We start from the raw sequence: 26488 nt of genomic DNA, 5'->3' as shown, positions 1-26488 counted from the left end.
TTTGCAGCACTTACACATTCTCAGTACTTCCCGTAGCACAGAGGGTTGGTTCCTTGGCTGGGAAGTCGGTTTTTAGTTAAACAAACTTGAACTTTCCTGTGGTGGGGCTGTGTGTGGTGGAGCGAAACTGTTTTAAAATGTGGGTTTACTATACCATTAGTCACATATGGTGAGGCCAGCAGGTCAGGAGGTGACTGCCAACCAACAGGCAGTTGGTACTCAGGGCCCCCGAGAGGAGAGGGCACGCTGTGCCAGCAGGGCCACACCGGGAAGCCCCCTTCCCCTGGAGGCAGAGGGGGCCGGGGAACGGGGCAGAGAGTCTTTAATATGGTTTCTGCAGCAAGGAACAGGCAGGGCAGGGTAAGCAGATTTAGGATTGGCTAGTTTGAATAATTTTTGCGGGCTCAGGGGTGTGGGGGCTGTCCCTGGTTGTCGGGTGCCTGGCCCTTGGGTGGTTAAGGTGGGAGAATTGTGGTGGGGAGCAGGTGGGGTGGGCGAGTGAGGGCTCTGGGTTGGCGGTTAGCTTACGACAGGTGTGCCGGCAGGTGAACGATTTACTGTCACGAGGAATGGGCCAGCGCTGGGACAGTGTCAGCGCATAAGAAATGCAGAAAATACGAAGGCGTGGTTAACACAGGACTGAGCGCACATTGGCTTTGGATGACTAGATGCAGGTCCCTTCCTCTCTTCCCCCAACCTCTCTGCCCATTTCTTTCCCTCCCCGGGCCCATTCTCCCTTCCACCTCGTCTTTCTGTTTTCCTCACCCTTCCTTTTAACATAGGACTCAGATGGTGTCTGAAAAGGCTGCACTGACTGGAGCAATCTGCATCCCACTGCACCTTGATAAGTAAAACGTCACTGGGGACATTTAAGAACCTGATACATAGTAATAATAATAACCTGATGTAATAAAAATAACAACCGGATGCAATGATGATGAGGAGCAGGAGCAGGAGAATGCCAAGAGCTCCGCCGCCATCTTGGTAGGCCTGCTACAGGCTTCCTCAGAAAGGGTTCACTTCCTGCTCTAGAGCAACCGTCCAGAACTTTCCACAGCGACAGAAATGCTCTGTGTCTGCACGGAACCGTACGGTAGCCCCTCCTGACATGTGGCTATTGCGCACGTGGATACTAAGACTGAGGAACTGAGTTTTTAATTTTTGTGGATTTTAGTTAATTTAAAGTTAATATAAATTGCCACATCTATTAGGATTCTCCAGAGAAACAGAACCAGTAGGATGTGTATGTGTATGTGTGTAACATATGTATACACAGAGAGGGAGAGAGAGAAAAAGAGATTTGTTTTGAAGAATCAGCTCGTGATTGTGGAGACTAGCAAGTCCACAAGCCCAGAATCTGCAGGGGCCCCGCAAGTGGAAGACTCAGGGAAGCATGGATATTGCAGCTCCAATCCGAAGGCCGTCTGCTGGTGGGATTCCCTCTTCTCCAGGGGAGGTCAGCCCCTTATTTAAGGCCTTCAGCTGACTGGATAAGGCCCATCTTCCCACATTGTGGAGCGTAAGTATTTGGCTTTACTCAAAGTCTACTGATTTAAATGTTAATCTCATGTAAAAAGTACTTTCACAGAAACATCTAGAACAATGCTTGACCAACTATCTGGGTACGAGGCCTAGCCAAGGTGACACATCACCCCCACCTGGCTGTTGGCCGCAGCGCTGGCCAGCACAGGTCTGGAGACAATCCGCTTGTACCAGGCCGGGGATTATTCTAAGCACTTTACTTGGGGTTCCGTCAGATAAATGCTTTTGTTCTACCTTCTCTGGAAAACAATAATGCGTACAAAGATGGTAGATCACTTGCCCAAGATCACACAGCTAGGCTTGACAACTGCAGCTTGGCTATAGAGGCCCCCACCAAACCTCCCTTATCTTGGAGGGGCAAAGCTGTTTCCTAAACACCAACCTTCTTTCTCACAGGGGCCAAAATCAAAAGGCCTGGGTTAGAAAACCTGATTCTGTCCCTTAAATAGCTATGTGACATGGAAATCTGAACCTCTCTGACCCTCTGTATCATCGTCTGTAAAATGAGAATGATAATTCTCTCCCTGTGTTTTCTATGGTTGGGGAGGATGTGGAAGATCCTACATTTTGTTTTCTTTTTCGCCTCTCTCTCTTGCCGTTTTGTGGACTATGTTTCTCCTGTTCCTGTGTCTATTCTGCAAAATATAAGCTTGGTAACATGGTCAGTAAAAGATATGTGGTTATTGAAAAGCTGAATTGATTTATACTCTTCTTTTTTAAGCCAATACCAAAACACTGGAATTGCTCTTTTTGATTCCTCAACAATAACTAGACTGTTGTATTCAGAGTCACTTCCCTCGCTCAATGAGGAAGGCATGGCATTGCTCTTATTTGTGTGAATCTTTTCTTTTGGGGTAACCATTTCTGAGCCAGCCAGAATTCCACGTATTTGTCATCTTGGGAGCATAGTGTTGATTTGACTCCTGGTGAGCATGGTGAGCATGCGCTGAGGGTTTGCCCTGCAGTTTAGCTGAGGTTTCTCAGTTGGAATCTTCTCATATGTATTTCAGGATCTGGTTCTGGTTTTGGGGGCTGAGGGCAGAGTCCAGCCTGCGGTTGTAAAGAATGCACCTTTTGGGAACTCCCCACCCAGTGTGGATTTCATACTAATGTGCTTGGTTAGCCTGGCTTATCCTCAGAGTATTTTAATAACCTTCTCTGAAATGAAGAAAAAGTTCTTAATACCCCCCATAACCTATTCTGGTTTTTTTTTTTTTTTTTGAGATGGGAATTTCACTCTGTTGCCCAGTCTAGAGTACAGTGGCATCATCATAGCTCACAGCAACCTCAAACTCCTGGGCTCAAGCAATCTTCCTGCCTCAGTCTCCCGAGTAGCTGGGACTACAGGTGCGTACCACCATGCCCAGCTAATTTTTCTATTTTCTGTAGAGACAGTGTCTATGTTGCCCAGGTTAGTCTTAAACTCCTGGTCTCAAGCAGTCTTCCCACCTCAGCCTCCCAAAGGGCTGGGATTACAGGCGTGAGCCACCGTACCTGGCCCCTATTCTTTTGTTATAGGCATTTCACACAGTTAGTTTTAAGGATAGTTTAGAGTGGGAAAACATTTCTCATCACAAACAGTACACATTTCAGCATAAAATAATGTCCCCTTCTTCCTCCTTTTAGATCACCCTTTCATTGCTTGCCTTCTAGATCCTTAGTAGCACTGTCATGTGATTATGTTAACACAACTGGCAGCAGAGCACTGAAAGAAACCAATCAGCGTGGTGATGTTTTTCCATATCTTGTTTTGAAAATGTTCAACTATATAGAAAAACTGAGGAAAAAAAAAACATGGTGAAAACTCGTGTACCCACTACCCAGATCCACAGTTAACATTTTATATTTTTCCTTCTGTCAAACGATCTCCATTTTTTATGCATTGAGAAGTAAATTGCAGGTATCTGCACACCTCACCCCTTTAACGTATCATCATGCAACAGTTCCCAGAGTTCAGCATTTGTTGATGGTTCTTTTTGTGTGTAGAGTGAGAAGCAGGAGTCCTAAGTGCACTTTCTGAAGAGTGTTGACACGTGCATCCCCTGTGTAGCCCAAACTCCATCAGGGTAATCACAGAGTGTTGCCATCACCCCAGAAAGTTCCCTCGTCTGCCCCCTCAGTCATTCCCACCCCACCCCTCCAAAGGAAACCATCGTTCTGATTTTTTTCACCATAGGTTAACCTGTTTTAGAACTTAATTTGGATGAGAGCATACGGTGTGTGTACTATTTTGTGTAAGACTTCTATGACCAACTGCATTCGTTTGCAAGGGCCTTTGTACCAGAATACCACAGACTGCATGGCTTAAGCAACCGAACTTTATGCTTCACAGGTCTGGAAGCTGGAAGTCCAGGATCAAGGTGTCAGTGGACTCTGTTCCAGCTAGCTTCTGGAAGTTCCTGGGCTTGTGGCAGCATAACATGACATTCTCTGTGGCTCTGTGTCCAAGTTTCCTCCTAAGGACCTAAGGTCCTCCTAAGGACATCTGTCATGTTGGGTTAGGAGCCTACCCTATTGCAGTATGTCCTCATTGTAGGTCATACTAGCTAATTATAGTCATCTTAACTAATTACATTTATGATGACTCTATTTACAAATAAGGTTACATTTTGAGGTTCTGAGGGTTGGGACTTCAACATATGAATGGAGTGGAGGTGTAATTCAACCCGTGACCCCAGCACCTGGCTTGTTTCATGTATCAGTAGTTTGTTCTTCACTACTGAGTCACGCTCCATCGTACAAATAGACTGCAGTGTGCTTAGCCGTTGTTGTTGAGGGGCACCAGTTTGGGCTACTGTGAAGAAAGCTGCTAGAACCACTTTTGTCCAAGTCTTTCTGTGAACCTGTTCTTTTGTTTCTCCTGGGTACATGCCCTGACCCTGGGGCTGGGGAGCTAACCTGGGGATGGATGCGGCAGGATGCTCCTGGGGCCCGGAGACCCAGCTGGGGGGCGCCCTGGGCTTCCTCAGGGTCACTCTGGTCACTCCGGGTCGTCAGGAGGTAGCAATTACAAACCGCAGATCCTACTTCTTAAAACTGGCTGACATCATCTTGACTGTTAATTTAGATTTTAAGCCAGCCTGTTGGTTTCCCTGTGAGGTTGGTGATGAAATCCTTAAAGACCCAAAGGCTGAGGGCCTGGCATCTGGGACAGCAAGGAAGTGGGGAGCTGCGGAGATCGTCCTGTTCCGAGGACAGTGGTGACAGCGGATGAAGGACAGGACATCAGCCTCCGGAGATAAGGGAGAGAGTAGACTCGAGGAACCATCGTGGGCCCATGGTGGCGGTTGGGGGCTGGCCCAGCGTGACGTCCCCCTCCTCCGCTAGGGGAAAGCGATGAGCCCATGAACTCTTTGAGGACAGTGTGGCTGCTGATACAGCAACACGAAGAACCTGTAACCAAACCAGAGTCACTGAAGAGCCCAGGAGGAGAGTCCTGAAGATAAACATCACCCTTGTGCTGTCATCTCCGCGGAGCGAGCGGTGCTGATAGACACGCGAAAGTCTAGCCTGCAGCAGATGCGAGTCTCAGATGCCTCTGTGGGCCAGCGATCGGCAGCCGGAATCCAGATGACCAGCTACACTCTGGGATAATCTCGGCTGCCAGTAAGCCACAGGGGCTTCAAGGGCGAGGAGTCCCTGTGATAGCCAGGATCAAGTTCTAAGCCAACATCGAGCTTCCCGGGGTTGGCTCACCTTTCAGGCTACTGGCTCAGAAACACGACGCTGTGCCTCCCAGCCAGGCAGGGCCCTGCACAGGTCCCGGTGGGGGTCCCACATCTTCCAGGACACGGTGGGGAGCACAGAGCCTGGCAAGGCCAGCCCGCAGAGGGGGGAATGCTGCTCGTCAGGAAGTTCTCGGGGAGCGTGGAGGCCTGGTCTGATGAGGCTGTCCCCAACACTGCAGCTCAGGGCTCTCTGGACCCAGGATGTCCTTCCCAACCCTGCTGACGTCCCAAGAGGAGGATACCGTCCTGAATAGTGACAGGGACACCGCTGTCTGGAAAATACGGAAGAACCTAATGTACATTAGCGTTTGTGAAACTTGTGGCCTGGCAGACTCATTTTCTCCAGCACCCTGGCAGAGGCAGGCACTGGTGACATCTCTTTTTGCCAAGTACAGACAGAAAAATCAGGACTCCTTTTTAAAAAAGATTTTATTATAGTATAGTGTACATACCATAAAATGTACCTTTTTAACCACTTTTAAGTGCACAGTTCAGTGGCGTTAAGTATATTCTCAGCGTTGTGCCACCGTCACCGCCATCCATCTCCAGGACTTTTTCATCTTCCCCAGCTGACACTCTGGACCCGTCAAACACTAACTCTCCATCCCCCCTGGCAACCACCGTTCTACTTTCCATCTCCGAATTTAAAACTACTTTTGAGAAGACACGTTTGTTCTGGCCCTCAACGTTGTGGTTGATATTTAAGCTCCAGCTGGGCAAGAAACCAAGCAAAATCCCATTCATCAGACTCTGAGCATTTCTGTTTTTGGCTTTTACCTGCCACATAGGGTGGGGTTGAGTGATTGGGAATATTTGATATCCACACAGAACCTCCGACCTCCCTGCGCATCCTATGCATGTGCATCTTAATAATTATTACATGCTATGCCTGGCACTTAGGATGCTCAATATTTATTTTTAATATTCCACAGACGAGAGCAATAAGGGGAGAAAGAGGAAGAAGAAGGATGAGACATGTCCCGTGGGCAGAACCGGGCGGCAGGAGAACACCCTCAATATGCCTTTCACCAAGTTTTGACATGTTCAATGGAATAAAAAAAGGGAACCAGATTGGGAAACTTTGCTTTCAATTAAGCAAACTTTAAACTTAACATTTGGGGACTCCCGTTGAGAATAGTTGAGACCCATATACCCCTTCTCAAAAAAATGCCTCAAATATTCAAACATCAGAATGTTTGAATTCTGCCCACAGTCTCAGCAGGTTCCCAGACCCCCAGGTCAGAAATCTTGTTCCAAGGCATAAAACAGGCAACATTTTTATTTTCATTTAAGTAGCTTAGTTTATAGTTACTGATCCATTAAGATTTTGTACTTGATTTTGCCGTCAGTAATCTCTTAAACAAGTCCAAGGAAGCCAAGGGAAGTTATTTCTTGAATGTTTTTACACTGATGCTTTCAAGGGTTCATGTTGCTGACTACGGTTTTTAAAATTGTTATTCCCATCTTATGCAATGCCTTGAGCCATGTTTTTAGTTGAATAGCAATCATTAAAGAATTATGCAATTCTGAAAGAAGCAGTAAAAATAAAATGTAATACCAAAAAAATATCATCTTCACTTCATGGAGAAAATTCAGCTTAAAGAATTTTTACCTCTGGACATAACAGAGACTATGCTGGAACATTCCCTGTGACTCAAGCCGGAAGATGGAGGGGACCACCCATAGGAACCCTCCGCACAACCCCCGCCCCGGCATTGGGGCTTAAGTCACTCACTTAGATCCCTCAGCAGGAATGCCCTAGTTGCTCCTGTAGTCAGGAGGCATCCAGGGAGACCGCTGATCTCCATGGCAACCTGGACCCAAATGAACAAAGTGCCATCGGCTGGCCTCAGCCTGTTCGACTAGTCAGGATGGACGGAGGGAGCCTGTGCTGTCTCCTGCCTGGGCTTCCTATGCCATTGCCCCCGGACACCCGAGAGCTGCTGGGCCTCTGCCCTTGGCCTCAGCTGGTTCCCCTGGAGGTCATTAAAGAGAAGCCCTGCTGGTGGCAAGTTCTCTGACACAACCTGCAGCGAGAATTTAATGATGGCATCAGATGTAGAGGCCCCTTGATCTCTGGAGAGGGCTCTGGGAGCTGAGTAACTGCTGGAACTGTGCACAGGCTTGTGGGTGTGCCCTGAGGCCTTGTCACCCTGCTGTCCTCAAGGGCAGCCTCACTGTTCTGACATAAGAGGGTTTGGGGTTTACATAACATCCCTTTTTCTCAGCAAAGGGGGTTCCTTATTTCTGAACCTCATGGACCCAGAAGATCCAGTTCCTGATCTAGCTGTCCATTAGGGCATTTCCGTAGTACAGCGTCTTCTTAGGCAGTTGTTAAGTCGGGAACAATTTGAACCAAGCCTGGTCTTAACCTTTCAAAGCAGCACTCCTGTCCTTCCGTTGCCATCTCTCTTTTTCTTCTCTCGCACAGACACAGGGAGAAGATGGTGTGACAGACACCCTGAAGCCATCTGATACTCTTCCTCAAGAAATGTTAGTAACACAAACAATAAAGACCAAAACCCTCCAAGAAATCAAAGAAAATGTAAAAACTCACTAAGCACTAGAAGCACCTTCAAACTTGCTATCAGGAACAAATATGCAATCATGCAAGAGCACACTATTAAAAAGTCACTGGCTAGCCAAAAGGTACACAAGTTCTGCATCCATATGATTAAACAATGCACAGGGAAATTACCATTTAAAGGAACAGAAGTAGTCGCTAGTTCATGTTGCCACTAGATATTATTTTACTCTTAAAAAGACAAATGAGAAAATTAGGTATTATGAAGGAAGAAGCAAGAGTTAGTGTGACCATCATAATTACTGCTCAGGAGCAGATGAGGGACCGTTTATTTGCATTCTATTCTCCGCCACTGGGATTCTTGAGTGATGCAGGATCCAAAAATAGAAGAAGGCCATTTGGGGTGGACATTTCATTAATAACTTATGTGGCTGAGCACCTGTGTGGGCTGGGCATTATTCTAAATGTATTTTTCATGTATTTTCTCATTTAATCTTCACACAACCCTATGAGGTTGGTACAAATATTATGTTGACTTTATGGATAAGGAAACTGAGGCACAGAGAGGCGAAGTAGTTTGTCCAGCTTCCCTAGGCAGAGGTGGCAGGGCTCATGCCCACTGTGCATGCTGCCTGTGGCGGGCCAAGGGCTCTGTTTACTCTCTCTGGGTCGGTGACTGATGCTCTGCCTACTGATGGCCGTACATGGGTCAGTATTGCAGGCACGAGGGGTACAGCAGCGGACACGACAGTCTGCCTCCTGGTGCTGATGTGGGGTGGGGTGTAGTGAGTGCTGGGGGTGGGGAAGGGGGCGTTCTCCTGCCAGAACCCTGTGAAGGAGCCACAGCGACTCTTTCACAGACAGAGCCTTGGTCTCTGAGAGGTGGAGTCTTTTGCTCAGGTCATGGTGCAAGGCCAAGGCCATGGTGCTTCTGCCCAGCGGGCTTAGAGAAATCCAGCCCAGGCCTGTGTGGCTTCTCAGCCTGTGCCCTCAGGAGAAGGAATTTCCTCAAGTTTTTACTTAAAGGGGTGGCCAAATTGCTTTTCCTTGTCCTTGTTCTCAGGAAGGGACCAAGAAGGGAAAGGAATTGCCCCTGCTGGGCAGAACCTTTGCCTGGTCTGGCCTCCTGGGTTGGGGAGCCTCAGGACGCAGGCCAGGTCTTTATCTGGAGCTTTGTGGTGCAGGTGGGCAGGTGACCTTTAGCCTCTCCGCGCCCTCCAGCTCTTCAGATCCCCTGAAGGAGAGAAAGCAGGAAGGAGAAGGCCTGGCCTCTGCCCTCACCCTTCCCTCGTGGCCACTTTGCAGGGAGAGAGGGGTAGCACCTTCCTCAGCCGTAGCTCTCCTCGAGGCTCAGCATCTTGGTAAGGCCGGTGGTCTTCAAACCTCTTCTGGTCTCACAGCCTTTGTTCAAGGCGAATGTTACCTGGCAGTGGCACCTCCACCCAGCCAGTCCTCTGAGGAACACGTGGTACTCATCTGAGAAGATTCCGGAAGCCTGGGATCTTCATTTTCCACCGTGGCCGGGCCAGGGGAGAACCTTCGTCCTTGCCTTGCCGTCCCCTTCCGCATTCACTGCGTCCGGCCACCTTCCTCGTCCTTCCAAATTAGATCGTTCATCTCATGAAGAAACAACAGTTTTCTTTCTGTGACTCAAAGAATCTTGTTTTGTGAGCTCTGAAGCCATGCAGATTAACAAATTATACATTTAAAACAATATCAGATGTCCATAGATTTTATTGACAAATAATCTTGGGGACAAGGCCATTACAAGATTTCTATCTCCTACGGAATCTCCCTCCTATTACTTCGAACATTATTCATTAAGAAGTGCTCTGTTAACGGAAAAATGTACTGGGTTTTTAAAATGACCTAATCCTTTAGCTGAGTGTGTCTCTGGCTGGATTAGTCAGCAATCTTTGGAGTGTTTTCCTTCTTTCACTTACTCGACCATAACAAATCCTTCATTTTAATTTTGGTTGTTAGAATTGAGAGGAGGAGCTCGTGCGGTCCCCTCGTGGTGCCGCTCTGTGAGGGCCGCGGGAGGCACGCGGTCCGTCGGGTGTCACGGGACGTCAGGAATCCTGGAGCCGGGCATCTTATCTGCACCGTGGGGGTGCATCTCGTCAGCGCTCCCCGGGCAACCCAGGCTGCTCCAAATGGGTCACGCCCTGTTGGGCAGCATTGCAACCCCCGAGGCTAAGCCCGCAGAACAATGGGAGAAAATAAATAAAGCACACCTGAGAAAGAAATTATGGGACATAGTCTAGTAAGATTTTCAACTGAAAATCTGAAATGCATAAAGGATCTCAGAAACACTTGCTACAATGCACTACGCACATAAATGCATGTGGCGCACGTCGCCCATGGAGAGAGATGTGCAAGCTGTCAGGGGATCATCGCACATAAACGTCCTGTTAGGCCAAAATGAACAATTCCTAGGCACTCACTGGGGCCCTGATTTCTGCTGTTCTTGACCTCAGGGCCCTTGCAGGGAAGGGCTGGGCTGGAAGGGGTTTCTATCCATACGGGCAGCAGTTTTCGTCTGTGGATCCCATCCCTTCCTGGCCTCATTGAACAGCCTTCTGGAGCCACGTGGGGACTCAGCCACCCACTGTGGCTTCCATACCCCCAGAGCACGGTTCCTACTCCCACGCTCCCTGCAGGTGGACTCCTGGTAGGCAGGTGGGGGAGAAACCAGACTGCCCGGACCCTGTGCACAGCACCCCCGCCCACTGGAGCTCCTCGGAGGGACCCTCCCTTCCAGTTGCCTATTGAGAATCTTTCCCAACTCGGGGAGGAGAGAGTAACTCATGGTCTCCCTGTGTAGGAAACCACAGCTGAGTGTGTATGTGCGCATCCCAGCTACCCTCCTCCCCCTGCCCCACAAGACAATGACTAGTGCTCATGGAGCTTGCACGGTGAGCCAGGCATTTTGTGCTTCACCTGTATTGTCTAATTTAATCTACTTAACAACCTTAAAAATCAGATGCTAATATTATCCTTGTTTTACAAATAAGGAAACAACTGAGGCGGAGAGAGGTGGTGTGGTGTGTTACACTGGTCCTCCAGAGTGCCCGGTGCCCTGTGCAGGACAGGATAGGATAGGATAGTGTCCACACCAGTGCCGTGCTACAGACCCTTCTGTGATTATGGGAATGTTCTGTGCTGTCCAGTGTTGGTGGCCACTGGACACGTGTGGCTATTGAGCACTTGAAATGTGACTGGTACTTCTGAAGAAAGGAATTTTTAATGTTCATTAATTTTAGTTAAAGTTAAGTTTCAATAGCACCCGTGGCTAATCTACCACGCTGGACTTTCCTTGCGCTTTCTCCGCAGCTGTGGACTCTCCCAGAAGCTCTCAAAAGCAGGATGTGGGAGGCTGTGGGCCCCTGGTGGCCTTGGACCGGATTAGAGTGCTGAGGCGTCAGCCTAGCTCACAGCAACCTCAAACTCCTGGGCTCAAGCGATCCTCCTGCCTCAGCCTCCCAAGGTAGCTGGGACTATAGGCACACGCCACCATGCCTGGCTAATTTTTTCTATATATTTTTAGTTGTCCAGCTAATTTCTTTCTATTTTTTTAGTAGAGACAGGGTCTTGCTCTTGCTCAGGTGTGTCTCGAACTCCTGAGCTCAAGTGATCCACCCGCCTCTGCCTCCCAAAGAGCTAGGATTACAGGTGTGAGCCACCTTGCCTGGCCTGGATTAGCATATTCTTTCGTTTAACTGACTTGGAAGATCCTTGGTGAGCCCCTGCTAGGTACCGGGCAGTTTAGGCCGTCAGGTCAGAATCCCTGCCAGAACCCCTGCACGCACGGTGCCACTCCACAGTTCTTTTTGAACTGAGATCAGTGAGCAGTCAAGTGTCTGTACCAGTCCTGGGTGTTTGAAAGGTCTCCGATGTGGACCTTTGATGCCCGAAGCCCCAGTGAGTGACCCGTGTGACCGGATTTGCATGCCCCCTCAGAGGGTCTCCTGTCCCTCCCGCTTCCCGCCACGCCCTTCCCCTTCCTCCCCCTGCTTCTGTTGTCCCCTCCTGGGTTTGTGAGCCTTTTTCTCCCCTCTTCCCTCCTCTGCCCTTGTATCTTTAAAGAAATTTTTAAATTTCGTTTTTAATTGTTACAATCACATAACATCAAACGTACCATCTTAAACATTTTTAAGCATACACTTCAGTAGCGTCAAGTATGTTCACATTGTTATGCGACACATCTCCAGAACTGCTTCATTTTGTAAAACGGAAACTCTTTGCCCATCAAACACTCACTCCCCCTTCCCCAGCCCTTGGCAACCACTATTTTATTTTCTGTTTCTGTGATTTTGACCACTTTAGACACCTCCTATGAATGGAATTGTATAATATTTGTGCTTTCATGGCTTGCTCACTTGACCTAGCGTGATGTCCTCGAGGTGCATCCGTGTTGTGGCATGTGCCTGAATTTCCCTTGTTCAGGGCTGCATACTATTGCGTCACATGGCTGGACCACATCTGCCGTGTGCATTCATCCATCAGTGGACATTCGGGTGCCCGTCTGTCTTACCTTTTCTTTCTTTCCCCCTCATTTTCCCCAAAATATAATATGTAATTAAAGCATGTGAACAACTGATGTATTAGGTGAGGAGCAATTTGTGCTTACTTCGTATTTTAAGAGCAGCAAGAGTTGAGCCTTTATGCTCTCCCTAATCATTGCCCCAAAATATACCAAACGTGTCTGGCCAGAGTGCATTTTTATTCTAATGAAACCTTCCATTGATTGTTAATTTCTCTGAGTCATTGACTTTCCACTGAAGAAAAGAAATTCCCCAGGCCTGCCGAGGGATTGCCCTGCTGGGATGGTCGCTGGATAGGCTTTGCATTTGGGTGCTCGAAACAGAAACCCCTCGCGGAGTAGTTTACGCAACTTAAAGGTTCCTTTTTCTTTCACACAGACATGGGGAGGTGGGTGGACAGAGCTGACCAGGCAGCTCCTCGGGGCCACTGGAGACCCAGGGTCCCCTAGGTTCTGCCCCCAGCCTCAGGGTGACAGCCAGAGCTGCAGCCCCCGTGCCCACGGTTCAGGCGAGAGGAAGGGAAGTGTAAGGGAAAGGGGTGCACTCTTGCCTCATTGGACCCTGCGTGGGCTTTCCTGGGGCCTCCGGTGGGTGGCTTTGTTCACCTCTCACCATCCAGACTGGGTCACAAGGCACCCTCACCCCACCCTGGCACTTGGGGAGGGGGCACACTGCTGCCCTGAATAAAAGGGGATTCTGATGGGAAGCTGGAAGGGGGCCGTGTAGGGCAGGCACCTGCATTCCTGTGTTCACCTGCGGGTCTTCAGTGTCCCCCCTTCTTGGGGTTTAGGCGATGGTACAAAGAATGTGGGGCACAGAAGTCTTTTAAATGACCTGCCCTGATGCCAGAGGCATCTGCCCACCTTTCCTGCCGCTAGAACTTGCCGGCTTTCCTCCTTGCGTGCAGGCTCTAAATTCTGCCGCAGTGAGAGGGAAGGGGCGTGTCGTGCATCTGGTCGCGGAGAAGCATGGGATCCGGGCGGCTGCCTGCGAGGGCTCCTCTGGACGGGTCTGCTTTAAAATCCTGCCATTGGAATGAGTTTTCAGATGTGAAATGGAGGTTGAAAAGCTTGGCCTCTCTGAGAAGTCTTAGTCAGATGATAGTTCATCATGCTGCACTCAATAGACACTCCTTCCATTGTTACTAGGCCTCTGTGAAGAAGGATGGGGGGCGTCACTCAAGCAGATCCTCCCACCGCCAGACCAGTCAACGCCCGTCGTGCTCCTGTGAAGGGTCCCTGGGTGTAGGGGCTGTAGTCCTCCTGGCTGCTGAAAGGAGCCAGGCAGGGACTAGGGCAGTGGAGGTGGGGGCAAGGGCCTAGTGGGAGTCCCAGGGAGGCCAGTCAAGGCTTTCTGAGTTGCTGTCAGTGTGGTTATAGGCTTTGGGCATCCAGGATGGGGTGGCCTTTGGGGACATGTGGCTGTGGGACCAGAAAAGAGAAACCTCTGGAAAGCAGAGAGCATCAGGCCCATGAGCCCTGAGACCAGCTGTGCACAGCTGGAAAAGGCAAGTTCAGATTCCAGGGAAGAGAAGCCTGGCTCTGCACAGTGCTTGCGGTGGTGCTGGGGGACAGTTGAGGCAGCAGGACGTGGGCCAGGAATGGATCCATGCAAACAGCCTGGGTTTTAGAACTGGCTTGCCACTTATTCTAGGCAAGTGGCTCACTTTTCCCCTCAGGATCAAGATTGTGGATGAGATGTTCACCACAGGCAATGCAGATGCTGTTTGGTCCCATGATCCCAAATTCGGGGATGACATTCAAAGAGTCAGAGCAAAGGTCCTGTGGTAGGTAAGGAACTTACATGGCCCCAAGCTTTCTCCCTGAACACAGTACCTTCTGTGGGTTTGCTGTGAAGAAAGAAGATAAAACAGTTTCCTAAGCCCAAGGCAAGTGAGAAGAAAGGAGGAGCGATTAAGCAGAGGGAAGTGGGGAGTAGTGTATTACTGTCATTTGAACTGCTCTAAAACTGAAAATTGGGCCATCAACACAGCAGTCAAAGATGAGTTACATGTTCATCAAAGGCATATTAAGTTAGGATGGGCAAAGCCATGCTGCTATAACAAACAACCCCAATAGCTAATGTGAGTTAGCTGGAGCCTCACCCTCATGTGTCCTCCAGGACCAAAGCTAATAGAGCCTCTACTGTCTGGAAAATGGTGGTCACACTGGTGAAGAAGAGGCTGTGGCAGATTGAGAGCTGGCTCTTGAGGCTTTGGTCTGGAACCAACACACGTACTTGAGCCCGCTTGTACTGGCCAGAGGAAGTCATGGGGCCACACCCAACTTGAAAGCATGGTGTGTGCCGTCCTGCCATGTGCTGAAAGGAGAGGACCCTGCATGTGGTGACTACCACCGCTGCAGTAGTTATTTGAATAGAGTGTTAAATTTTTACAGAAAAAGGATCAGGAGCTGGGTTGTTTGCTAACCCAAAGTCTCTATTTTATTTACAGTTGAGGGAAGTTGAGATTGTCCGTAGAACCTGGTGCCATACTGTTTTGCTTAATCTCAGGCACAACGTCCAGAAGGAAATAGATAAATCTTGCCAAGTCTAACTCATGAAATGATAGCATGTTGGTGCCCGAATTGGGAAGACAGATTGAAGCATCAGTCTGCTGCTACTGCGGAGCAAAGACAGTTGGCTCTACATTAACCTTCAAGGATGAGGTACAGAGGATTCTGCCCAGACTTGATGACTTGCTCTGCCTTTTTATAGAACCTGAAACAAATACTGACCTCTTAAACTTTTTTACTTTCTTCATGATGAATGATGTGATTTGGAGTGAAGGTTGGAAAATAGAAGGAGGGCCACAATCCACCTAGAAGTTTGTTTCCAGTGAATTTCAGCGCAGGTACTGGGCCCCTCATTATGAAATGATCATGTTCCTATTCTATTGTCTTGAAGTATTTTGTAAGCAAAAGAGATTTTTCATTCTTTGTTAACTGTACCTTCAGACAACCTCTCTTGGTAAACTCCCAATTCCTAAGTTTGTAACTGTCTGCATTTGTGAGAATTTAATCAATCAATCCACACAAATTTATTAAACATAATGTGTGGGGAAGAATTAGGGGAGTCGCAATTGGGGGTACAAAGGTAAATGTGATTTTAAGCTCCTTGAATACTTTTGGATGTTAGGGGTTTGCACCCCAATTTGTAAGATATGTTGTGGACGCATGCACTAATACTGTCTCTGTCCACTCTGGGGTAGCTGCAGTACTCATGGTCCCCAGGAACCACACCTGCCTGTGCCTGTGCCTCTTTGCACTTTGGCTTGTTTCCCCCACCGCACCCCCTGAATGGGAGCTGGCCTTGTGACTTGATCTGCCAAGCAGAGACTTGCAGAGGGATGTTGTACAACTTCCAAGACTGGACCTTGCTCTCTGGCCACACTTTGCTGTCATGTAAAGATATTCTGTCTAGCCTCCTGGAGGATGAGAGGCCTTGTGGAGTGAGAGGCCCAGCCAGCAGCCAGCTCACACCACTAAATGTTCCAGTGAGGCCATCGGATCCAGCCAGCCCCAATAATTGCACACACGTGACTGAGCGCCACCAGCACCAGGAGGAGCAGACAACCTGCCCAGCTGAGCCCAGCCCATGCTGGAACCACAGAATTGTGATCAAGGGAATGATTGCTATTGGGGCCCCTATAGCCCCAATTGAGTAGTTTGTTGTGCCCACAGGATGACCACTGCCCACTCCTTGCACAAACCTTCCACAATAGCCACACAGACGTTCATGCCATTCCCCACAATTGCGTGGGTTTTGGCACTTTTCTGGATATGTTGTGCCTTCAATTTAGTATGTCTGTCTCCCCTTCTCTCCTTGGAACATCTTTGTCCTCTCTTCAAAACACACGTGATTCTCCTGATTCCCCCCTGGAGCCCTCCACACACAATGGGCATTTTCTACATTGCCCTGTGCTTATTTGTTTACAGATTATGGGAGGAGCCTATTTCCTCTCCTTCAATGGCTCCTGTGCCCCTACTCAGATCCTGGCACACAGTAGGAATGGCAGGTCACTGGGTGACAAGGTACAGAGAATAACTACTATATCAGTGTGAGCACTGTGCTGGGAGTCAGGGCACGTGACTGACCAGGCCTGGCTGTCCCACTGCCTGAGGCACATACGATTCACCACCCAAGGCTCACTTTTGCTATCTGGGAAAGAGGGTGCTGTCTTAGTCCACTTCCTGCTGCTGTGATAGAATACTCAAGACTGGGTAGTTTGTAAACAGTAGAAGTTTATTTTGCTCATGGTTCTGGAGGCTGAGAAGTCCAAGAGCATGTCGCCAGCACCTGGAGAGGGCCTTCCTGCCGTGCTATCCCGTGCTGGAAGGCGAGAGGGTAAGGGAGGGCAAGAGAGCACACGGGAGAGACAGATAGATGAAGTGGGCTGAATTCATCCTTTTTGTCAGGGACTCACTCCTGCAGTGACAGCATTAGTCCATTCATGAGGGCAGAGTCCTTGTGACCAATCACCTCTTCAAGGTCCCACCTCTCAACACCGTTGCACTGGGGATTACGTTTCCAACACATGAACTTTACGGGACACATTCAAACCATAGCTGGTGCCACTGGTCCCCCTAATTCCAAAGTTTTGTGTGGTGGAAGCAATGTAGACACTGGGGGTCCTGCAGAGGAAGAGCTGACGGGTCTCTGTGGGTCTGTTTCCCCTGCTGGTTTTTGCTGAAGGCAGGTGGGCTTTGTGTCTGGGAAAAGAATCAGTGCTCCCAGGAAAGGAAGACCCTGTCCACAGTCACTGAGCACCTGGCAGGCACTGTGCTGTGGAGACTCACAGAAAGACTCTTCACGAAGGAGCTCAAGGAGCCTGGGGTCGCTGGTGCTACAGAAAGCGCCCCCACGTCTCCTCGGTGACCTCAGGATGTGTCGTGGAGCAGGGCACCGGTCCCGGCAGCCTGGAAAGGGAATGGTTGGGAGCACGAACGACGAGTGTCGAGAGGCTGTTCAGAGGAAGAGCGAGAGACAGGACACAGGAGACAGCCGTGTTGCCTCTGGGAGCTTCTCTGAGGGGTTGAAGCAAAAACACTTTGAAGAATCAGAACCCCAGTCCTCCGCCTCCAGAACGGAAGCCAACTGGAGGAACCCAGCTCTCAGGATCAAAGGCGCAGGAACTGGAGGAGTCATCTCTCCTAAGGCCCCGTGTTTTATATGTGAGGAAAGTGAAGCTTGGGATGGGGAAGTGCCTGGCTGCAGGTCGTTGCTGCGGGTTCACAGGAGAATAGCAAGTGGTGACAATAACACAGGTGACAGACCGGAGGGAATTTACTCCCCAGGCTTCCGGACCTCCAAAAAAGGCTGGATGTGTATTGTTCTTGCTAAGGGAAAAGCAAAATGATGTTCTAAGAGAAGCCAAAATTTGAGTTCCGGAAATCTACTGAGGTCTGGAAGTGAACCCAGAACACCCATTTTAAATTTCCTGTTGCTTTGTCTTTTTTTCTCCTCCCTTCTTCCACTTTCATGTTCCCACTACTACCATCATTTTCCTTACTGCTACTCAGTGCTCCTAGCTGTATGTGAACATTTTTTTTTTTACCATATGCCAAGCACTTTGTTAAGCTCTTTATGTGTATTACCTTATTTCAGTCTTGCAAGAACACTGAGAGGTAGGCATTATTCTCTTCATTTTGCCAATGATGAAACTGAGACCCAGAGAAGTTAAGCATCTTGCCTGAGGTCACACAGCATTTCATGGCAGAGCTGGGATTTGAACCTCCTTGCCTGTCTCAGGACTCTGTTAAGAGCTCTTGGAACTGCGTCACAGCCATGTTGTTGTAGGGTTCATAGTCAATTATGAAGCCATTCTTGGTCTTCAAGAAAGTAGAAAGAATTTATATGTATTTATTTATATCTATCTATCTGTCTCCAAGATGATATGGGTTAACAAGTTAGGGGGCTCTAAAAATTGAGACTGTAAGCAATGTCAGAAATGCTGCAATTGAGGACAAAAGGTGGAGGGAGATAAATATTTATTGGTAAAGGACATTTCTAAATAAATAAGCTCAGGTTTTTAAAGGATCTACCAAAAATAAGGTGGGGAGAATAAATTATGAAAGTCGTGCTGACTCTACAGAACTAGCCTAGACCATTTGTAGACCAGCATTCTGAATAAGAAGAACAAGGATGAGATGGACACACTGGTTGGGCTCTTGGAAGGATGAAGGGAAAGTAAGGACTAGGGAGCTGGTCCTACCAGGCCAACTTTATCTCCTTATCTGAACACCTCGCTGGACTGATGAAGCATCATCGTGGCACACAGGGGAGGGGAGTTCAGCGGGTGTTGACAATGTCCTTCCCACTGACAGATCTTCATGGTCAGTATGGCAAGGGCATGAGCTGATACCCATACATTTGGGTGCTGGTCGGATAGGAAAATAACAAGAAGGCTGACTGATGAAAGGTTACCAACCCAAGGAGGAGTTCCCCAGACTTCATCGTGGCCATTCACCTGAAGATTTAGACTGCTTATGAAATCTAGAGTTCCTTCCAAAACAAATTATTATGAGATTAAAATATTCTCTTTCTACTGGCAAAGCAAGCGAAGGCAAAGTCACGGGGACGTGCTGGACTTTAGAAATACTTGGCCTCTCCTCCCTTGGTGGCTGGTGCCAAGTCAATCTGTAGCTGATTACTGTCTTGAATATGTCCTCAAATTAGCTGTGTAGCAGGCCATCTGCTGTCTCCTCCACTCCGTAGATAGGCCTGGAAAAGGAAAATCCTGCCAAAATGCAAATAATGAACTAAACTGATAATACAGGGAAAAAGAGAGAGGAAGGTCTGTGGAGGTGGGGATAGGGAAGGCTGTGGGGGCTGGGGAAGGAGGGAGGGGGTATGTCCTCCCCTGCTCTATGTCTTTCCATCTGGTTAGAGAACGCCCACATGTGGATCAGGAGACCCTGGTCTAAATGGAGATGCAGGGTCGGGCTGGAAGTAGTGAGGGAATTATGCCCAGTTGTGAGAATGCCTTTTGCAGCCTCTTCCTCTGAATTCAAGAACTGGCAACCTCTTGGTTTGCACTGGCACACTGGCCGTGGGAGGAGCCCTTGTTGGAACTGAGCTCTTCTTGGTGCTGGGCTTGCAGTTGCTGCCCTCCTGGGGGGTAATTTGAGCCTAGACTCCTCAAATTGCCTTCAAATTAGTGTATGAGCCCCACCCCAGCAGACCTCCCTCCAGGGCGTCCCTACCAAGCATGACTCTAGTCTCCTGAGTTGCACGTGCCCACTGCTCCATCATTCCCGAACGCTTTCATATTCATGTTCATTTCCTTTTAGTACTCATGGACACCCCAAGCAGCGTCACCATTCAATCAAAATAGTAATGCTAAGGCTCGGAGGAGAGGACAGTGACTGCCCAGGGTCTCATGGCTAAATGAGTGGAAGACCAAAAATGTGATTACAAAAATCCTATCACCAGTTCTGCCCTTTCAGGGTGAGTTATTGATTAAAGAGCTGGCCGTGCAGATGCAGCAGGAGCGAAGCTGACCTGGCGCAGGCAATAGGGAGCCGTGGGCCCTGTGCAGCCGCAGCACACAGGCCATCTAAAGGGGCAAGTGCTATTTACTCCGCGCTTCCTGCCTGCTGGGACACGGGCCAGTGCTGCCAGCCTTTCCAAGTCTTCAGGCAACACCAGGAATTAGAGTTTTAAAATACTGACAATGGACTGAGTTCTTTTCAAAACACTGTGGCCCAGCGCTGTGGCTCAAACAAACAACGTCCCCCAGAACCCTCCACTTGTGAGCACTGAGTTAAAGCACCAACCCCTGGTGAATGAGGCTTAGCTTCTTTCGAAAGCACTTGCATTTTAAAACAATTTATTGGAGCAATTTAGCTTGCAATTAATGCGGTCCATGGGGAGCTGTGTTTTTCATCAGGGCACCTTCTTGTGCCCGCTCTGGGCCCCCCAGCTTCAAGGACTGTGGGTGGAAGAGAGTGGGAAGACGGCACACAGTGTGGGTGCCATCACCCGGCGGCTTAAGTATGATCCTCCCCTCTTCTGCATGCGGGTCTGAACCGCGCAAGGTGGCATCCTGCCAGGATATAGAAGGGGAAGGCTGTCCAAATGTGCCTTGTGTGATGCAGCAAAGTTATTAAAAATTATTTTCTAAAAATTCTTGAACAGTGGGTAAAGGGCTGTCTGAGACATATTGTTTTGGAATTGTTGCAGAACGGGACCACTTTTAAATTGCAGTTGTTAATCATTTGCTCCCTGGGTGTGACAACAGAGCTCTCCATGGTGAAGAGCCCAGTTCTTTCTAGTCCTGGGGAGCATGGTGGTCTAATGTAATGAGCGGACTTTATACTGAGAAAGCAGTTTTAGAGGAATATAGAATCTGCTATGGAAATGTAGGGTTTGGCTAGCAGGAATAATTAAAAAATACTGGGGGGAGCAGTTTCTCCAAATAGAGGAAATTCTCTGGGTCCTGTCTGGTTTTGCATAAGAAGCAACTGCCTTGGCTGCTTGGGGAATCCCTATGAATTTTAAACATCACCCTACCTGGGCTCAGCCTCAGAGATTAGGATTTTAATTGGTCTGGGGTCTGGTGAGGGCATCTGGATTTTCAACAGCTCCCCCAGTGACTCTGCAGTTGAGAACTGCTACTCCAGGTCTGTGCATTTCACACTTCACCGTGCATCAGGAGCACCGGCAGCTTGTTGAAATGCAGGTTGCTGGGCCCATCCGCATGGACTGAATCATAATCTAAGGAGGGCCCTGGAACCTGTATTTTTAAAGGCTCAGCGCAGATACCTGCATAGAAATGCACACACATGTATGTTATGTGCAATTAGTAAATACAAATACTTTAGTGTCCCACTTTTGACAAGCCCTTTATGGGGAAATAGATATCCTGGAATGGGTGTCAGTTAAGGCTCAAAGCCCGTAATTACCTTACTGCTGGAGAGTTGGGTCCAACAGGCTGTGCTTTTTGGAGTGGATGGGTGCAGACCTGGATCCCGGCAGTCTGAGCATAGATGCAGCCGGGTGGGGTGTGTAGCAGCCGCTTTCTGCTTAAATCCCGGCTGTCCCTACGAGAGGTCTTCCAGGCCATTGGTCTTGTGTCGTGCTTCCTGGCTGCAACGGAGGTTTATAGAAATGGTGCCAAACAGCTGTAAATGCAAGGCTGAGAACTGTTTGTCCTCTTGCTTTGTTTTTCTTTTTAAGACTCTAGAAAACAGTTTTCACCAAAATGGTAAATTAAGTTTTAGGTATTCTCTTCCAAATAAAGAAGTCGCTACAAACTACTGCTTCTTCTAGATGTCTGAATGTCATGATTTTATTTCTGGCAATATAATATTTGTGTTTCTAGGTCTTAATGGGTTAGAAAAGCTTATAAGACAGGCAGTTTGTTTTTCCCACGTTGGATTCTTATACCCCTTATCTTGAAGTTTTCAGTGCCATTTTAGTGTTGATCTTTGCATAGCTGAGTCACTTGCTAATATTTTTCGTCACTCTGCGATAAGAGAAGGATTTCTGTCATTTGCAGTCCAGGAAAGAGAAGGCAGAAACACTGCTGACCAAATACCACCAGAGCCTTTATAGACTCTGAACCCACTTTCCCTCCCATACCTACATGAGACACACTTCATTCTTAATAGAAACTTCACTTCTGACTCTACCCTTATCTAATTACTAATAGGGAGAGGTACTACACCTTTTCAGCAAAGGAGGGGAAAGGTATGTTTGGGGAACTAATTTTATAACATTTCAAAATGGCTTTGACGTAAATCTGCCATGTGCCTCTTTTATATTGTCAAATACCTTGGTTTTCCTTTATTATTACCCTTAGGGGGACCATGCGCTTTCCCATTTTTTTCATCATTTTTATGCAAATAAATAGCCATTTTCGCCTCACATAAATCATGCTTCTTTTCTGCTGCAGGGCTATAGTTTCTGTGACACTCACAAGCAAGGAACTGCTCGGGGAGCAAAAAGGCCGCTTAACCCAGACATCCACTTCCTCAGGGATTCTTGACGGGAGGGAGTCATTTATGGCAGAGATTTAGGAGATTTTATTCTAAAGATTGACTTGCCTGTTCAAATGTCCAAAATGCCTGATTCCCCAGATTTCGGGGACAGGAGAGAGAGAGGAGAGGAACCCTTCAGGAACACAGAGGGTGTTGAGTGCGAGAGTCTCAGAGGTTTTTTTGTCATCCAAAGTGTCACATGCTCCGTTTGTTTCCCTTGCTTACATGTGGAACTGACCCCTCAACGTGCTGATAAGAGAAGAATAAGTAAGTAAACGCTCCCAGGGTTCAAGGCTGATATAAAAGTCACTTGGTTTCAGGGAACTGGACTGGAACATGAGCCTTTTGTTTGCTATTGAAAGTTTAGCACTTGAAATTGGGGTTGGGCTGTTTAGTTCATTAAGGAAAATGTGGATGCCTCATGCCAATGCCTGTTTTCTTTAGGCCTTGAGAATAGAAGGCATTGTGTATTCGGTACACATACACAAAGCAAACAGTGACTTAATTGTACCCTGGGAACAAAAGCCATTACCTGGGGACAAGATGGGAGACCCCAGGCTTCTACTCACTGCTTCCCTCTGCAGAGTCATTGCTGTTGGGAACTCCGGAACAAGTGTCTGAGCTGTTGCTGGTGTTTGCGAAGTTATAATCCATGGAGTGGTTTCTCCTGGAGCTTAAAAATGAGGGGAACTTGGCTCTGTGGGGACCTGGCTTATTGCAAAGACACCCAGAGTCTACCCCCCACGCCCGAACGTGCACACAAAGACCAGAAGTCAAGATTGAAAAGGGAACAGAGAGGATTTGGTTCTCCCATTTGATCTGTCTCTTTGCAAAAGCTCCAGTGACACAAATTGATGGTTGTGTCATGTGGCTGCCCATCTGCCTGCCAGCAGTTCAGCCTTGGGTAAAGCCATTTAAAAAGCATTTACACACTATATTTACACAGTGATCTGCAGGCAGTGCGTGCATGCCAATGCGAGAATTAGGGGCCTCTGGTGTTTTGGGTGGATGCCCACTGCCCTTGATTCATCTGTCACGTGAAGGTGATGCCTCTGCATTTCCTTGGGAGGGGACATGGGGTTGGAAGCCTGTCTCCTCCTGAGAGTGGCCCAGTAGTTGGCTGTACTGTTGGCTCGAGCCAGCTCTTTGACTAACGATCCCGATTCCTAGGGATCTTCCTTCCAGGCCTTTGTATTTTCTTTTGCCTTTGGGGTATCAGCCAAGACCAGGTTTCAAGTGTTCTTTGTTCATTGGGAAGAATGTTGTCCTGCCAGGGGTTGGTAATAAGTAAGTCACAAGTAAAAAGAGTTGCTTCAGAATTTGAAATTCCTATCCTCTTGGGTTTTGGTAAATCTAGACCAGTGCCTGTAGCAGCTAATAATAATAATAGTCACAGCATAAACAAAGCTCACATTTATTGACCTTTCATACCATACCGTGCTCTTTAGGCATCATTACTTTTAATCCTCATGATAAGTGGTTTTTATTTTTAAAATGAAGCAAAATGAAGAGCAAGTGTTTAGATTGGATTCCATGACAATGGCTAAATATATTATCTTCTCCTTGAAGTCATGCCATTCTAGATCGAAGCCAGCATTTTCAAACTTCAGTGTGCTCATGAATTATCTTGGGATCTCGTTAACATGCAGATTCCGATTCAGTAGATCTGGGTGGGGACTGAGATCCTGCATTTCTTTTTTTCTTCTTTTTTTTTTATTATTGTCATTATTATTTTTTTAAAGATGAGGTCTTGCTATGCTACCCAGGCTGGATTTGAACTCCTGGGCTCAAGTGATCCTCCCACCGCGGTCTCCCAAGTAGCTGGGACTACAAATGCACGCGACCGTGTGCGGCAGGTCCTGCATTTCTATCAAACATCCAGGTGAGGCCGCTGCTGCCGACCACAGAACACACTGGGCAGCAAGTTTAAGCCAGAGATTGCCAGGCCTGGCTGCGATTCTGAAACATGCAGCTGCCTTCCCACCTCTGCGATGCTGACTCTGCAGACATGAGCCTTGCTTTAGCACATCTGTGAGCACACAGGGGTCCTGAGAGTGTCTGTGGTCTGCACAAGGCCACACAGAGAGCGCCCAGCCTCCTGGGGCCTGGAACATGCTCCCTCCTCACACTACCTCTGGCTTCACGTTGACCGGTGTGTCATGTGCTGAAAGTGCACACGTTCACGTCTTTCCTTGTCGCTGACATCTGCACAGCTCACAGTCCACCCTGGCGGCCCCGGAACCTGGGCCTCCTCTCGGCAGGTCCTTCATGCACAGCACATTTCTCACAGGTGGCAGCTGTGTCTCCCTGAAGCTCTCTCTCCTCAGATTGGAAACACTGGCCTGTGACACTTGCGTTCTGTCCATTTCACACAGCCATGTATCATGGCAACGTGCTGAGATTACAGCAGGAGCCGGAGAGAGGAAGGGAGGGAGGGGCCAGTCTAGGGGTTGGGGACATAGAGCTCCGAAGGGGGCCTGGTATGTTTGCAGAGATGGCAGTACGGCTGGGGGTGTCCCCTTGACACAGCTGTGCTGTGCTGCCTCTCCCTGACCACCAAGGCTCAGCCTGCTGGAAGAAGAAAGTGGTTGTAACTTTAGCCACCACTTTGTGTCAGTGTCCTATGGCCTTGGGGCTCCGACCTTCTTCTCTGGTCCTTCTCCACAGCTCCAGTGTTCCCAAGTGTCTGGGAATTTAACAAGCTAGGGACCCGGTGTCCAGGAACTTAACAAGTTTTAGGAAATTGTCATGTAGGATTCACTTCATGCTGCTTACCTCTATGATTCTAATCTAAGCTGCAACTTGATCACTTGAGGTTTTGAAGGTTCCTTTAGAGATATTTTCATGACTGAACGTTTGTTAGGACTAGTTTTAGCTGCTTGTGACAAAAAATCCAAAATTATAATGACTTAAATAGGAGTTTATTTCTTTATCGTGTAAAAAGAGTCCAGAGCTGATATGGCAGCTCTGTAGTATCTTTGAGGACTTTGCCTCTTTTTATCACACTGTTGTGCCATCCTAAGCATAGGACGTTGACTTCATGGTCCAGGATGGCTGCTCATGCTCCCGCCATCACATATCCGTTCCACTCAGCAAGAATGAAGAAGGTAGGACGAAGGACATGCCCTTTCTCATGAAAGATAGTCCTTTTTGCTTACATTCTCTTGGCCAGAAGATAGTTACATAGCCACAGTCAGCTAGTTATGTGGCAATCAGGAAGACTAGGAAAAGTAGTCTTTACAGCAAATGACCAGGTTCTCAGCTAAAAATTGGTAATTGTAGGACTCAAGACAAAGCAAAGATCAAATATTGGGATAAACAATCTTAAGGTATCTTAAGGTCATTCAAATCTAGGTAATGTGTCGATTCAGTCCAAATGTTTCAAACAGATGCTTCCCAGCCACTTTATATACCAAGGAAGTCAGGGGGCATGCAGGATCTCTTAAGCATTCCTCCAAGAGAACACAGTGCTTGCCCTTATGGGTGTTATTAATTAATTATGGTTTAATAATTTAGGGGTGATATGGAATGCAGATATGAGGAAAAACTGCTGGCAGTAATCAAAGTTTAAAGGCAGAAGGCAAGATTCATAGATTCAAAGCGGTTCCCATGGTGCCATACTCAGCTTGCTGGGGGTGTTTGCCGAGAGATTAACAGCAAAAACCACAGCAAGAATAGAAAAATGGACCAAGCCTCAGCACCAGAAGGAATGGATGATTGTGCGTCAGCATTGGGTGCTTTACCGGGCATGCTGAAGACAGTGAAGGAGTATTTGGGTTCTGAGAGCCCAATTTTGAAAAAAACAAAGCCTCGAACTGGAGGTACCAGGCATGTCACCGTTCCTCCATGGAGGTTACAAAGAAGGATTTGAGAAGTGGCGTCAATATTATTTGCACATTGAGAATCAAATAGATTTCTAGAGCTAGTGCAGGGCTGAGTGGGCCATTTTGTGTTCTTTCTAGCATGTTTTGTTTGCCAAGTGCCTAAAAATACTTGGGATAAATTTTTGTGCAGGTAAAGACGCATAAGTGGGCTACGCATTATCACTCCTTCTCTCCCCTTTTTTTGTGGGTGGGGGCGGTTAACAGCACACACAAAATTTTTCCCTTTAGAAGAAAATGTACCAAGAGAGGTGGAAGAATAATTTTCTAACCTAATCATCCCAAA

At 48.0% G+C, this 26488-nt stretch overlaps 1 protein-coding gene and 1 long non-coding RNA gene across 11 annotated transcripts in view; one reads left to right on the top strand and one right to left on the bottom strand.

Moving 5' to 3' along the window:
- Positions 1–26488, top strand: part of DAPK1 (death associated protein kinase 1) — a 181243-nt gene that overhangs the window by 34828 nt on the left and 119927 nt on the right. The window lies entirely within an intron of this gene.
- LOC123646602 lies at positions 16573–21627 on the bottom strand. The gene is made up of 4 exons (XR_006737948.1): positions 21245–21627; positions 18769–19077; positions 17936–18169; positions 16573–17365 (listed from the first exon to the last, which is right to left on the bottom strand). It is a non-coding gene; the product is annotated as an uncharacterized LOC123646602 (long non-coding RNA).

Source organism: Lemur catta, chromosome 10, assembly GCF_020740605.2.
Source record: "Lemur catta isolate mLemCat1 chromosome 10, mLemCat1.pri, whole genome shotgun sequence".
Lineage (NCBI taxonomy): Eukaryota > Metazoa > Chordata > Mammalia > Primates > Lemuridae > Lemur > Lemur catta.
This window is presented reverse-complemented; position numbering and strand designations above follow the sequence as displayed.